This window comes from Triticum urartu, chromosome 3A (assembly GCF_056163025.1).
Source record: "Triticum urartu cultivar PI428250 chromosome 3A, HENAU_Tu73, whole genome shotgun sequence".
In the NCBI taxonomy this organism is placed as follows: domain Eukaryota; kingdom Viridiplantae; phylum Streptophyta; class Magnoliopsida; order Poales; family Poaceae; genus Triticum; species Triticum urartu.
Window position 1 is genome coordinate 623,071,354 of NC_141875.1, and position 12,798 is coordinate 623,084,151.

Genomic DNA, 12,798 nt, shown 5'->3' on the forward strand with positions numbered 1-12,798 from the left:
AACGTCGTAACCGCACTTTATTAGATATGGTGCGATCTATGATGTCTCTTACTGATTTACTACTATCGTTTTGGGGTTATGCTTTAGAGATGGCTGCATTCACGTTGAATAGGGCACCATCTAAATCCGTTGAGACGACACCTTATGAAATGTGGTTTGGCAAGAAACCCAAGTTCTCATTTCTTAAAGTTTGGGGCTGTGATGCTTATGTGAAAAGGCTTCAACCTGATAAGCTCGAACCCAAATCAGAAAAATGTGTCTTCATAGGATACCCAAAGGAGACTGTTGGGTACACCTTCTATCATAGATCCGAAGGCAAGATATTCATTGCTAAGAATGGATCCTTTCTAGAGAAGGAGTTTCTCTCGAAAGAAGTGAGTGGGAGGAAAGTAGAACTTGATGAGGTAATTGTACCCGCTCCCTTATTGGAAAGTAGTCCATCACAGCAATCAGATCATGTGATTCCTACACCAATTAGTGAGGAAGCTAATGATCATGATCATGAAGCTTCTGATCAAGTTAATACAGAACCTCATAGGTCAACCAGAGTAAGATCCGCACCAGAGTGGTATGGTAATCCTGTTCTGGAAGTCATGTTACTTGACCATGATGAACCTACGAACTATGAGGAAGCAATGATGAGCCCAGATTCCGCGAAATGGAGAATAAATGTATCTTCAAGAAGAAGACTGACGCTGACGGTAATGTTACTGTCTACAAAGCTCGACTTGTTGCAAAAGGTTTTCGACAAGTTCAAGGAGTTGACTACAATGAGACCTTATCACCCATAGCGATGCTTAAGTCTGTCTGAATCATGTTAGCAATTGCCGCATTTTATGATTATGAAATTTGGCAAATGGATGTCAAAACTGCATTCCTTAATGGATATCTTAAAGAAGAGTGGTATATGATGCAACCAGAAGGTTTTGTCGATCCAAAAGGTGCTAACAAAGTGTGTAAGCTCCAACGATCCATTTATGGACTAGTGCAAGCATCTCGGAGTTGGAATATATGCTTTGATAGTGTGATCAAAGCATATGGTTTTATACAGACTTTTGGAGAAGCCTGTATTTACAAGAAAGTGAGTGGGAGCTTTGTAGCATTTCTGATATTATACGTAGATGACATATTGTTGACCGGAAATGATACTGAATTTCTAAATATCATAAAAGGATGCTTGAATAAGAATTTTACAATGAAATACCTCGATGAAGCTGCTTATGTATTGGGCATCAAAATCTATAGAGATAGATCAAGACGCTTAATTGGACTTTCACAAAGCACATACCTTGATAAAATTTTGAAGAAGTTCAAAATGGATCAAACAAAGAAAGGGTTCTTGCCTCTATACTACTATTAAAAGAGCAAACATGAATCCTCTTAAAGTCACACCACAAAGTGTACACAGAAGTACCAGAGACGTTTGATCAATCCCACTAAATCACATCCAACGTTCTATATTACATCAAAGGTCTACCACACCAATCAACGCTTAGGATTAAATATTCTGCTAGGGCAGACGCCCACGTCCTACTTCTCCCACGATCTACCTCACGCAAAGAAGCTGCCGCACAACACACCACTTTAGTATGGATCCCACGCCCGTACAAGGAAACAACACGACCAATTCGCATGGACTTGCTCAACTATACGGAAAGAAATATGCTAAATTAGGGGGGAATCAATCCAGGTGTCCGGCTTGACGTGCGCCATCGCTGGTCGCTGCCCTGCACAGACGCCGAGGCACCGGACGATGACTGCGATGACGAGCTCTTCGCCAGCACAAGTGCAACCGCCGAGTCACCCGACGATGAGCTCTTCGCCATCACAGGTGCAACCGCCGAGGCGCCCGTCCACGGCCGCGCTGATGAGCTCATCGCCAACATAGGTGCATGCTCTTTAGTATATAACTGACCTCACCTAAAAGCCTTCCCAATCTGCATATGGATCGTCCAATGCTTTAGTTACAAGTAATATGAACACAAATAAAGACACACCCATAAAGAGACCTAGATGAATGGTATTACAAACTACTACATCATGTTGCATTATTCCTTCAGGTACAGTTGTATGATAACATTCTTGACATTCACAGGGTTAAAGGACAGTGTATGGTCCCGACCACTCCCAATGGGACGCTCACCCCGTGCCAGGATATAAGCAACACCCAATACTTGGGTGATGCCGTGATGATCAGTACCCAAGCACCTGATTTTAGTTTTGTTGCTAAAATGTTGGAATTGTGTCATTGATTGCAGACCCTAAAGAAGTAAAAAAGGCAGATGGATAGAGAGGAGTATGCACAAAATAGGGATGAGATTAATAAGAGACGGCGTGAGGTCTATAAATAGAAGAAAATTGCCGCAGCCGAGATCAATGGGACACACACCCAGCTGGCTGTATCACAAGGTAATGATGATCAACTTCATGATATATGGCCGAGTTTTATTGCTATATAATGATCTATGATCTGTTCTTCAAACATACAGACCATAATGAGATAAAGAATCAGATGGAAAGGGAGCGGTATGCGCAAAATAGAGAGGACATTTTAAAGCGACAACGTCCAACCCGCGAGCACAATAAGCATATTGCTGCCATCCTTGATGGCAGTAACATTGTAACACAGGTGTCAGCTACCGGACAATCGGCAATCACACAATTGCAAAACATAACATGTGCAGATGGTACAGTCACTGGATTGTTGCTCAACTGCTAAACTATGTCATGAATTGCAGACCCTAAAGAAATAAAAAGGTAGAGGGATAGAGAGCGGTACTGTAGTTGGTCCTATCCTGAATCTCTCATCAATGCAGAGATGAGTGGACGTTCCAAAAGCACTTCTACGGTTTGTAGTTAGTCCTACCATGGTACCACCCCATATTCTCAAATAAGATTGTTTTTCTTTTTATTTGTGGCTTGTGATGCTAATACTTTTTCATTTGTTGGTGCAACAGCTAAAAGAACTGGATGATTTATTCAAATATACATCCAAGCACATGGAATTAAAATCCGGTAAGTGGAATGCTCTAAATGTTACAACAGTTTTCATTTTTCTGTATATAAATGAGGTCATCTTCTATTATTAAATTTTCAAATTAGATGGCTGCAGGATAAGTATTGCATGATAAACAAAAATAGGAAAGTAAACGTATAGGCTCGGAAACAATTTGGTTTTTACAAGAGAAGATCTACTAAAGTAAATTCAGGTAGAATCAATGGCAGAGCTAGGATTTGCAAACAGGTTTGTCCTCATCTAAAAAAATCCCTGTATCCATCCCGGTTTGACCAAATTATGTGCAAACTTTCTATATATGTATGTGCTCATCAGTGAAATGTCTCAAACTATGCTTTGATGTGAAAGCAGTCAAACACTTGCACAGTGTAATTACATAAACATGTTGCCATATGCAGAGTGTAATTGTAGGTTTACTAGTAAAGGACAAACTAAGACCTAAGAAAGTACTATATCAGGACCAGATTAAAACAGGTTTTAAGATATCCAAAGTGTACCGTACAGTCACACATACTTGTCGTACACATTTTTTTTTGGACAGTACAGTCATACATACTTGTCCGTACAGGCAATTCCAAAAACTCTCCTGTACGGAGAAGAGCAAGTATAGGCAACGAAAGTTGAGTAATTTTTAGTCAGTGTCCAAAGTCACGAAATCATGCTTAAGGCACGAGAATATGTGCAAAGTCTTACCAGGGTACATTTGGTATGATATTGTGCTTTTTTTTCCTGCAAAGCATTCCCGAAGCACATTTGATCATTTTTTGGTGTTGCAGTCATAAATCCTGGTCTTCTGAGTCAAATGTGATTTTGAGCTCTTAACAAGGTGCATTTTGTAAGCTATTTATTATTATTTTAACTGCATAGCATTATGAAAACAAGATGGCATATAAGAACTGAAATATGAAACCCATGCATTGGACTACCTTAATACACCCTTAAGTCGTTTCAGGTAAAGAGAAGCTTTGATGTATCACTAAGTCGAACCAATACATTCAACAAATAACTAGTATGTTTGGAAATTAAGTGAGTAAGTACCTGATCATTCTGACAGAACAAAATCCGAGACTATCATGAAGTAAACCTATCAAGTACTTCTTTTGTAAAACGCTCAAAAGCTTCGGGTTGATGTATATGGCAGGCAGGTATGCCTCCTCATTCACATCTTTCTATTTATTCCAGAGTTCCAACAATTTATGATGGAACAAATTCGATGACTCTTCCATGGTCTTCAATATGCATTCCGTGTAAGCCTGCAAAAGCACTTCTGTTATAACCGGGAGTCCGAGACAAGAAGAAATACATCTAGAAGGTTGTGCTATATCAATTATTCATTCTTCAACCTGTCTCTTTGCTTTGCTATAAATCTTGGATTTGGAAAGTTAACCATGAACTTTCTAAAAACATGCTTCCGTCTTTTCAGAAGAAGTAAATTTCTTTGGTAGGATGAAGCCAAATCAACCTCATCTGTCTTGGTCCCTAGCTCATCACAATGCCCCTAGCCACCCAGAGTTCAAATCCACCAATCAATCAACTTGATGACAGCATGGTTGCCTCAAGAATATTAACTGACTAGAATCTCCACTCATAACAGTTGTTGCAACAAAGTTAAGAACGTCTAATCAAATAGCTTACTCCAACTTCTATTTTTTCTCTCCCCCATTCTAAAATGACTCTCATGCTTAAACCTAAGATACTGAGCTACATATGTATTGTACAATGATGAATATCAACTAGGAATTATTAAAAGTGTTTCGCAAAAAAAAGGAATTAGCAAAAGTGGGGAATGGGGAGTACCTCAAATCAAAACTAAGCAGATACGAAAGTTGGAGTGGGGAATAGATCATCAACCGGCGCCGGCTTGCAGTTGCTGGGGACCAGCTACCGCGGCACTATGTCGCACCTGGGCAAGGCAGGGCACAGCACAGCTGCACGCACAAGGTGGTGGGAGCTGACGACGAGCAGACGCTCCAAGTGCCGGGCGAGCGAGACGGAGAGGAAGTCATGGAGCCGGGCCGCGGAGCTTCAGATGCACGATTGACACGGCCGGCGATCTGGTGGAGACGAGTCCCGCGCCTCCACGTCGGCCTTCGTCCATGCCTAGAACTGGGTCAGCCAACAAGCATGCCGAGCTCAAGCGGATCCTCGAGCACTTTAGAGACCGATTTGACGAGGAAGTGCTGAGAAGAGTGGGGAGAGGGGGTGCGAGACCTCGCGTCGGCAGTGGAGAAGAAGAGGAGGGGCGACCTGAGGAGGTAGAGAGAGAGTTGTGGGCTTGTGGCCACAGGGAGAAGTGGGGAGACAGTGAAGTGATAAGGGTAGTGAAGGTAGGTGAAGAGGTGAGGAGAGCTGAGAGGAAGAGTCTATAGCTGGCCAAACGGGCTGGCCCGGCCCGACCTATCTTAATCGTGCCTGGCCCGGCCCGGCCCGCCATGGCATGATTATTAGTCGGACCGTGTCGTGCCGGCCTGCGTTCTGCCCCCTCCGGCCCAAGCACGGCCCAGGAGCCAAACGGGTCGGCCCGATGGCACGCCAGGCACGCTGGCCCACTAGCCTGATAGCCTGCTAGGTTGTTTCTTGGGCTGATTTATGTGTTATATATATTAAAAAAATTCTGGATAAAAAATAAAATAAACGGGCCATGCCGTGCCAACCCGCGTGCCTAGCCTTCAGGCCCAGGCATGGCCCAAGGCGGGCCGCGTGCCTGGCACGGCCCGATTAGAGCGTGCTGGGCCTGGCCCATCACGTGCCATGCCAGTGTGCTTGCGGGTCGGCATGCCAGGCCCGGCCCATTTGGCCAGCTATAGAAGAGTCAGGTGTGTCCTCTTTTAGGTTTTTTCGTTTCTTTTCTTTTTTGAGTTGGTTTTTAGCCCTTTTGCCGAAGTCATAATTACAGATGCAGCGTTGGGCGTTGTCCAGTTGATTTTTTAATCAAAAATAGCCTTTTTGGTCATTTGGTTTGTATTTAGGGTCGGACTTCGTCCAAGTCAGTTTGGCTGTGTGGGTGCGATTTTTTGATACGGTCACAATGTAACATACCAAAATTCTAAATTTTGGAATGTTATATTAAATAAATAACTATGCTTGTTGTTTGATTGTTTGGGTGATTGATTGATTGAAATTGAGTGGAATTTGAAATTTTTTGAAAGTTGAATGAGAGGGAATGAAATGACTTTTCCAAAGTTTCACTTTGCATTTTGATCTCAAAGAATTCAATTTCAATTCAAACACAAAACCCTAGAGTGAAGATGACATGACTTCTTCCATTTGAAATGAAAAAGGGTTTTGAAAATATTTGAATTCCATTTGGACATATTTCAAATTCAGAAGCTTTATGCAACTCAATGATTTTCATGAGAGAATATAAAATGACTTCTTCAAATTATATGAAATAGAGTTGGAAGTGGTTTGAAATTCAAATTCAAAACCATTTAGGAGTTATTTGGGTTTTATTCAAATTATTTTTCTCCAAAAATAAATTATTTGGAAATTAGGGTAAAATGATTCCCTACAATATAAAATTGGAGGAAAGTAAATTTGAAATCATTTTGGTGTTTTAAAAAATGATTTTTATTGGGTTTTCTTTCAACAACAGCATTGTTTGACTTTTGTGAGTTTTTGTGTGTATCTTATATGTACATGAAAATATGTTCATGTTTTAGGATTTATTTTTATGAAAATTTTGGTATATAATATGTCTATATAAAAGTCTTATTGTTTTTCCTTTATTTTCTTGTGTGTGCTTATTTAAAAAAAACGGCCGAAGCCAGCAGTGCCCAGCCTGAGGCCCATCTCTCTCTCCCTCCGCCGCGGCCCACAACGGTCCAGCCCGCGCACGCGCCCGAAACCCCTCCCCACCGGTCGCCCGCACCTCTCCCTCATTCCCGCACTCGCTGACAGCGGGGCCCGCGTCGTCTTCTTCCTCCGCAAGCCCCGCCCGAGCCAGATCGCATCGGCCGCCGCCGAATCCCGTGATCCTCGGGATCCCCTCCCCTCCCCGACTCACCCCTCCTCCAAGAATCCCCCCTATATATACTCTCCCCCTCGACCCGTTCCCCTTCTTTCCCCGCACCAATAACCCCCGCCTACTCCTCAACTTCTCGCCGGAGCCGAAGACGCCGCCGCGCCATTGCCGCCCCACCGAGCTACTCCGACCCCCTCGCCGCCTCCCGAGACCATCTCTGCACTCCCCTCGCTCGTCCGCACCTCCCGTGCCCTGGCCCGAGCCCTAAACCCACTGGAGCGCCGCCAGCCGACGACCACCGTACGCCCTCGCCGCCACGAGCTCACTGCCGTCCGTCTCCGACGTCCCCGAGCACACCGGCGACCATCGTTGGAACTGCCTTCGACCGCTGCATCCCCTTGTCTCCTCCACCGACCCCGCCGACGACCGGAGCGACGCCGATGACGACGTCCGAGCCGCATCACCGGCGACCACCCCACTGTAAGCTGGCCAACTCCCCACCGCCGTTCGATCTTATTTCAACGCTCTAGATTAGATCTATCGAATAGTTAGGTTTTTTCTATATAGATTGGTTTAGTACGGTTTGTTATCTGTTTAGATCGAACCGTCTCACCGGTTTCTTTTTATTAAACGTGCATGCACGGTTTTGTTAAGTATCGCCCGGGCACAGTTTAGTTACCGAGCGCCCACCTGTTTAGCCCAATAGCAATAGGCCACGTAGCACGTGCGTGTTTTGATTTTTATTTCGTTTCTGTTCCGAAAACAGAATAGTTCTGTTTTTAGAAAATCAATATCTTTTAGGTTTTAAGTCCAAATTGAGTTATTCTTTTTGCATTAGATTCAAAATTTCTTGAAGTTTCTGTTTGTGCCATTAGTTTTCAAATTTATGTAGTTTAAATTCGAATTATTTCAAATATGCTTCAAACACTATTTTGGCTCTAGTTTGAGTTCTAGAATATATTTTAAGTTGATTCTTTTTGCTCCTGGTCACTAGGACCTTTGCCTATCCAGTAGTGTTGAGTATTTCATTTTAGTCTATTTTAAATTAGGGTTTTAGGCAAAACAGTACTGTTTCTATGCTGTTTTGTTTTGTTTTGTTTGTAACTTAGTGAGTTTTATTTAGATTTAATTAATTCTTTTTGCAAAGTTTTGTTGAGTGTAATATAATTCTGTTAGAATTCAGTAGATAATTTTAGAAATTATTTTTATTAGTTTTGCTACTGTTTAGGATTTCAGTTTAGCAGAGTTAGTATATAGGGTATGTAATAGCTAGTATTGTTTTCTATCAAAACAATAGCTAGTATTGTAGTTATTTGTGCTAGAAATTATTTTAGATAATTTCTTTCTGTTGTTTTATTGAAAATATATTTTATTTTCTGTTAAGTAATTTCTTAGATTAATTTAGTGAGGTTATGAAAGTTATTGGTTGATATTGTGTGTATGGGTTTTCCCTAGTTTTTCTTTAAAGTTTTCTTTGGATATTTATTTTGGCATTCTTTGATTCATTATCATTTTATTTATCTATTTTATTTAGTTGAGTGTTATTTTGATTGATAGTATTGATTGCTAGGATTGATTGCTTATGTGAATACTACATTTGATTATATAGATTTCAACGGAGTGACGAATAGTTCTGCCAAGTCATTATTCTGAGAGCCTTGTTATCTTCATCAAGTATTACCAGGCAAGTTCACTTTGACCATGTTTTCTGTACCTATGTCTTATTTGCATGCAGTAGCACCCTTTCAACAATCCCTCCAGTAGTGTTATTGAATCTTGTAGTTGAGTAGAATGCATGAGGTATAAACCCATCTCCCTGTTACCAAGCCCGGGACGTTATATAGTTTTAATGCTACGCTATAGTAGACGGGGTTTGGTATGAGTGCACCAGAGTGGTGTGAGAATGGAGGACTCTACGTCAAGACGACAACTTCATGATGGCATCGGCAAGGACTGAATCTTCATGACCTCAAGACCTCAAGATTTTGAGACTCGAGACAAGAATTCAATACACACTACTGGGTGAAGGACGGTTGACGGGCACCCTGGAGGGACCAGTGGATGGCCGGGATGCATGGAGAAGCGCCATGACATCTTGCGGAAAGCTTCACCCAGACTCAAAGAGACGAAAGAATACTTCATGCCTGGAAGCTTACCTGTGCAACCACAAGTCACTATGGGCTCTGGCTTGGTTGACCTTAGTGGTGAATCTGGCTAGGAAGGTGCTAGCAGATGTAGAACTACGGTAGGATTGGATGAGCAATGGACAGTGGTCAGGGGAACTCTTCGGAAGACCATGTTTCGGTCGTCTTGTTCTCAAACACCGTGAAGTGCGAGAACGAAAAAAGAGGGATCGAATCTTGCGGGTAAAGTGTACAAACCTATGCAGAGGGTTAAAATCTAATCGATTAGCCGTGTCCCCGGTTACGGACAATTTGAGCATCTGGACTTGGATCTATCTCGGAACTCTCAACACCGGATTGATAACTTAATTGTGGGCAACTTATGATGATTCAGCCTATGAGACATCGGTTGGCGGAACCATGTCATGATAGAAAACTCCGTAGTACAGACTTCGGTTAATTCCTTTGATGTAGGGAAAATAAAACCAGCTTTTATGCAAACAAAATTCAGATACAGAGCCACAAAGCCATATTGCATATAGTATAGTTTATCATTTGTTTTCTCTTATTGTGATCTTGCCGGTACATTCAATGTACTGACCTACACGGCTGCAATGTATCATGTTGCAGGATTTGATACGACGAGTGAGTTTCGTTGATTGGGTTACGGTCTACACTCAACCTGCCGATGGCGTTGATGGGACTCCACACCCGATTGTTTGTTTCCGCTGCGAATTATGAGGTATATATCAGTTTTACGTTATTTATACATGTGATTGCACTTTGATATATACACTGATGTACTATGTGTGCCAGCATACCGATCCAGGGATGGCACAGATACACAGAGGCTTGACCGTCTGAGGTCGGGTCGCTACACACAATGAGTTAAAAAGGTGTTCAGTCACCATCATTTTGGAAGTTTTATAAAACTATTAAGATTTTTATTATATCAAATTTTGTAATCATGCAAGTCATCTTGTGGTCTTTGGATGTTAAATTTCATGGAGTAGGTAGATATTTTGTCCGACGCTTCTAAACAGGTAAATGTTGCTATATAGAATGATCCATTGCAACCATAGAAAGGTTATGATTTTAATTGACAATTTTAGTTCAATTTTGATTATACTTACATTTTCTCCAGCATTATTTTTGTCGTTAATTTTAAGTTCGACCGTCGCGAGCTCTAATAACCCACAAGTATAGGGGATCGCAACAGTTTTAGAGGGTAAAGTATTCAACCCAAATTTATTGATTCGACACAAGGGGAGCCAAAGAATACTCTCAAGTATTAGCAGCTGAGTTGTCAATTCAACCACACTTGGAAACTTAATATCTGCAACAAAGTGTTTAGTAGCAAAGTAATATGATAGTAGTGGTAATGGTAGCAAAAGGTAACAATAGTAAAAGTAATGTTTTGGTATTTTGTAGTGATGATAGCAATAGCAACGGGAAAGTAAATAAGCGAAGAACAATATGGGAAGGCAATGGATCGGTGATAGAGAATTATGCCGGATGTGGTTCATCATGTAACAGTCATAACCTTGGGTGACACAGAACTAGCTCCAGTTCATTGATATAATGTAGGCATGTATTCCGAATATAGTCATACATGCTTATGGAAAAGAACTTGCATGACATCTTTTGTCCTACGCTCCCGTGGCAGCGGGGTCCTTACGGAAACTAAGGGATATTAAGGCCTCCTTTTAATAGAGTACCAGAACAAAGCATTAACACATAGTGAATACATGAACTCCTCAAACTACGGTCATCACCGGTAAGTATCCCGATTATTGTCACTTCGGGGTTATCGGATCATAACATAAAATAGGTGACTATAGACTTGCAATATAGGATCAAGAACACTCATATATTGATGAAAACATAATAGGTTCAGATCTGAAATCATGGCACTCGGGCCCTAGTGACAAGAATTAAGCATAGCAAAGTCATAGCAACATCAATCTCAGAACATAGTGGATACTAGGGATCAAACCCTAACAAAACTAACTCGATTACATGATAGATCCCATCCAACCCATCACCGTCCAGCAAGCCTACGATGGAATTACTCACACACGGCGGTGAGCATCATGAAATTGGTGGTGGAGGATGGTTGATGATGACGATGGCGACGGATTCCCCTCTCCGGAGCCCCGAACGGACTCCAAATCAGCCCTCCCGAGAGGTTTTAGGGCTTGGCGGCGGCTCCGTATCGTCAAACGCGATGAATTCTTCTCTCTGATTTTTTCTCCCCAAAACACAATATATAGAGTTGGAGTTGGAGTCGGAGAGGAAACAGGGGGCCCACGAGGTAGGGGGCGCGCCCCCCACCCTCGTGGACAGGTGGTGGGCCCCCTGGCCTTCATCTTTTGCAGATATTTTTTATAGTTTCCAAAAAGTTGCTCCGTGAAGTTTCAGGTCATTCCGAGAACGTTTGTTTCTGCACATAAATAACACCATGGTAATTCTGCCGAAAACAGCGTTAGTCCGGGTTAGTTCCATTCAAATCATGCAGGTTAGAGTCCAAAACAAGGGCAAAAGTGTTTGGAAAAGTAGATACGTTGGAGACGTATCAACTCCCCCAAGCTTAAACCTTTGCTTGTCCTCAAGCAATTCAGTTGACAAACTGAAAGTGATAAAGAAAAACTTTTACAAACTGTGTTTGCTCTTGTTGTTGTAAATATGTAAAGCCAGCATTCAAGTTTTCAGCAAAGATTATAACTAACCACATTCGCAATAACGCTTAGGTCTCAACTTTACTCATATCAATGGCATAATCAACTAGCGAGCAATAATAATAAAATCTCGAATGACAACACTTTCTCAAAACAATCATAATATGATATAACAAGATGGTATCTCGCTAGCCCTTTCTAAGACCGCAAAACATAAATGCAGAGCACCTTTAAAGACCAAGGACTGACTAGACATTGTAATTCATGGTAAAAGAGATCCAGTCAAGTCATACTCAATGTAAACTAACAGTAATGAATGCAAATGACAGTGTGCTCTCCAACTGGTGCTTTTTAATAAGAGGATGATGACTCAACATAAAAGTAAATAGATAGGCCCTTCGCGGAGGGAAGCAGGGATTTGTAGAGGTGCCAGAGCTCGGTTTTGAAACAGAGGTGAATAATGTTTTGAGCAGTATACTTTCATTGTCAACATAAAAACCAAGAGATGGCGATATCTTCCATGCTACACACATTATAGGCGGTTCCCAAACAGAATGGTAGATTTTATACTCCCCCTTCCAACAACAAGCATCAATCCATGGCTTGCTCGAAACAACGAGTGCCTCCAACTAACAAGAGTCCCAGGGGGAGTTTTGTTTGCAATTATTTTGATTTAGTTTGCATAAAGCATGGGACTGGGCATCCCGGTGACCAGCCATTTATCTCGTGAGTGAGGAGCGGAGTCCACTCCTCTTGAGAATAACCCGCCTAACATGGAAGATACAGACAGCCCTAGTTGATACATGAGCTATTCGAGCATACAAAACAGGATATTTATTTGAAGGTTTAGAGTTTGGCACATACAAATTTACTTGGAACGGCAGGTAGATACCGTATATAGGTAGGTATAGTGGACTCATGTGGAATAACTTTGGGGTTTAAGGGATTGGATGCACAAGCAGTATTCCCGCTTAGTACAGGTGAAGGCTAGCAAAAGACTGGGAAGCGACCAGCTAG

At 42.0% G+C, this 12,798-nt stretch overlaps 1 long non-coding RNA gene across 1 annotated transcript; it reads right to left on the reverse strand.

Moving 5' to 3' along the window:
* Positions 1-1,380: 1,380 nt before the first annotated feature.
* LOC147980856 (uncharacterized) lies at positions 1,381-5,330 on the reverse strand. The gene is made up of 3 exons (XR_015599822.1): positions 4,814-5,330; positions 4,055-4,269; positions 1,381-1,937 (listed from the first exon to the last, which is right to left on the reverse strand). It is a non-coding gene; the product is annotated as an uncharacterized LOC147980856 (long non-coding RNA).
* Between the last annotated feature and the right edge of the window lie 7,468 nt (positions 5,331-12,798).